The sequence below is a fragment of the Peromyscus eremicus genome, chromosome 2 (genome assembly GCF_949786415.1).
Source record: "Peromyscus eremicus chromosome 2, PerEre_H2_v1, whole genome shotgun sequence".
NCBI classification, from domain to species: domain Eukaryota; kingdom Metazoa; phylum Chordata; class Mammalia; order Rodentia; family Cricetidae; genus Peromyscus; species Peromyscus eremicus.
The window spans coordinates 99,184,746-99,187,797 of NC_081417.1; the positions used below are offsets into that span (position 1 = coordinate 99,184,746).

The 3,052-nt window shown below is 48.2% G+C and overlaps 1 non-coding gene across 1 annotated transcript; it reads right to left on the reverse strand.

The window, feature by feature from the left end:
- Window positions 1-1,686: 1,686 nt before the first annotated feature.
- LOC131905405 (U6 spliceosomal RNA) lies at window positions 1,687-1,789 on the reverse strand. The gene has a single exon (XR_009377920.1). It is a non-coding gene; the product is annotated as a U6 spliceosomal RNA (small nuclear RNA).
- Window positions 1,790-3,052: the final 1,263 nt, after the last annotated feature.

Here is a 3,052-nt window from a genome sequence, read left to right on the forward strand (position 1 = left end):
TGCTGTCCACGAGAATGCCAGCCAACACCCTCCTCCATCTTTATATGAGAGCTTGCTCTAGGCTCCTTGTCTCACACATCCACCTGGTCCTTTCCTGCGTGGGGCCCCTGGCCAGGTGGAGAGTCAGCTAATGTGATTCCACATTTGAAAACCAACAGGCTCTCCATGGGCCATGTTCCCTGGTCTGCTGGGATGCACCGGACATAGCCTTAGGGAGATGGCCATGGAACAGAGTTGGTGGCCTCCCATGTGCTCTTCACCTCAGTGGCCCTGCTGGTGTGCTCAGAGCAGTGGCAGCTGGGGGGCCCTGCTGGTGTGCTTGGAACAGCAGCAGCTGCCTCTCACACCAGTGAGCCTCTGAGTGTTTTCAAATCTAAACTCTCAATTCTTTCTGATTCAAGTTCTAGGAAGAGGCTGGAGCCAGTTGTGATTTAAAAAAAAAATAAAAATAAAAATTTGGTCCACCTGTCTGTCAGTACCGCCAAGAAATATTCACACAAGTCAGCCCCTCCTGAAAAGGAGGATGGCTGCTTTCTGAGACAGATCTCTGGATCACTCCCCCCCTTGTTCAGAACCACTTCCTTTCCTCAAATCTCACTTTAAAACCTTCCTGTTTGCTTTAGCCTGTGACTGACTCAGGCCCCATTCATCTTTCTCCTCTCTCCCCATGACCACATCCTTCCACCCTCCCCTCACTGTCCACGTGAGAGCACTTGTCTACCTCCTTCATCCCTCCATTTCTCAGCCCCTTCGCCTGTCACCCTGCAGCAACAGCCTAGCACATCCTGGTCCCTTGCTGCTTGTGGGTGCTTTGTCCACAGGGGCGCCTGCTCCTCTCCCTCATTTGTAGGAGGAGGTAAGAGTCCAGTGGTATTCTTGCCTAAAGAGGCGCTTTGCAAGTTGTAGTTCACAAGTTTCAGATTCAGAAACTTGAGACATAGAACACAGAAAGACCTTGTAATAGACCCGCAAAGATTCCAATTCCCATCTGTGCTTTCCCCCGGGAATACTGCAGGTAAAGCCCAAAGGAGAGGTGCAAATAAAACACAGGTCAGGCTAGAGCTGTTGTTCACCTCCAGAATAGAGTTATAATTGTCTCAACTGAGCCTTCTTTTTCCCTGAAGTAATGAGCAAAGTAAATTCCTCCAAAAGTTCTAAGGCTGGATTGACCCTGGGAAAACAATCCCAGCGCAAGCCCAGGTCTTTGAATTCTTTGTGTTCAGGGTGCACACTCAGTACTCACTCTCAGAAGTTTGTGCTTTCAACTCCGTTCTCTGGACAGCGGACAAGCTGTGGGTTTCACCACCATGTATCACTGTGCTTCGTCCCAGGATGGAACTTTCTCCCACAGATGTGCAGGCAGGTCAGTTTGTTTCTGTCTTCTGTCTCCACAGCGTTTCACTATGAGTTAAAAAAAAAAAAAAAAAAAAAAAAAAAAAGGAAATGCTTCCAGAACTAAACAACCCAGATTTTTATCCCACGAAGTGCAAACTTGCCTCATTAAAATGCAATCTTTTTACATTTCTCTCTCTCTCTCTCTCTCTCTCTCTCTCTCTCTCTCTCTCTCTCTCTCTCTGTGTGTGTGTGTGTGTGTGTGTGTGTGTGTGTGTGTGTGTGTGCGCGCGCATGCGCGTGCCTCTTGTGGAGATGAGGGCAACTGTGAGGAGTTGATTCTCTCTTTCCATGGAAAATATGGACTGCTTCATGATTTTGTATGTCATTCTTATGCAGGGCCGTGAGGATCTCAGTGTCATTCCAATTTTAGTCTGTGTGCTCCCGAAGCTGGCAAAATCTCAGTGACAGTGATAATGTGCCATTTCTAGATCACAACAGTGATATGATATTCCTATTGGTGAGGTGAGGCACACCGGGCAATTACAACTATAATATTCCCGTTTACACACCAAGGATGAAAGTCAAAGCAGCTTTCCTCAAGTCACAGAAGTTATGAGTGGTGGGACCTGAGTTTCCATGAGTCTCCTCTGGGAACTGGGGCCAGCCACAGATACCTTGCAGATGAACTGTAGCGTTCAGCACACAGGACTTGCGTAGGGTGAGTGTAGCACTTACTCTTGCTTTCTAGTTGGATTGCGGATTTCTTGTCTGACTTTCAGTAGCAGATTCTATTTATTTCTTTGTTTGCTTGCTTTATCATGTCCGACTCATTGAAGAAGTACAAGCCAGGACTGGGAAACGGCTCAGTATGTAACAGGGTCTGCGGCATGAACCTGAGATGAGTTCAGAGCACCTGAACCCAGGTGAGAGCTGGATGTGGTGGCGTGGGGGATCTAATCCTGCTACTCCTACAGCGAGAACTGAGCAGAGACAGGGGAATCCCCTAGAAGCTTGTGGGCAGCTAGCTTGGAGTCCACAGTATAGCAACAAACAAGAGAGATGCAGGATACCTGAGGTTATCCTCTGATCTCTACATGTGCTGTGGCAAGCGGGTGCTCCCCCCCCCTCTCTCTCACACACACACACACACACACACACACACACACACACACAGATACAGATACGTGCCCAGAGACACCCCCCCCCAACATGCATGTATAAAAATGAAACTAACGATGAATCCATGCTTCCCGTGTTCACCCAAACAGGCGGCAGCGTGACAGAGCTCAGAAATATGCTTATGGCAAAGTCAACTGAGCTTCAGTGAGGTGCAATAATTCTGCTGTGCATAATACAAATAACAGCATTGTATTTTTAAAAATCTATAGTTTTCCCCTTTCCAGAGTCTGTGTTCCTCTGGAGGTTAGTGGCTGCTCCTACCCTTGTGGGTCAATGCAGATCCAGCCAATGAGATTTTTGGACAAATAAGACAGGTAATTATGGGGGCGGGGAGACAAGAGTTAATAATACGGTTCCAGGAACCGCCAGAGCCGTTTCTCAGTGGAGATGAGGAAGGGTTTTTGTGAGGTGCCTCTGTGCCACACCTGGGGACGGTGACTTTGGGACTGGCTCATGTGTTTATTTGGTGTAAGGATGGCTGTAGTTTGGAGGGCGATAACACGATCCCTACAAAGTAGAGGCCCCCATTCTGGGCTCC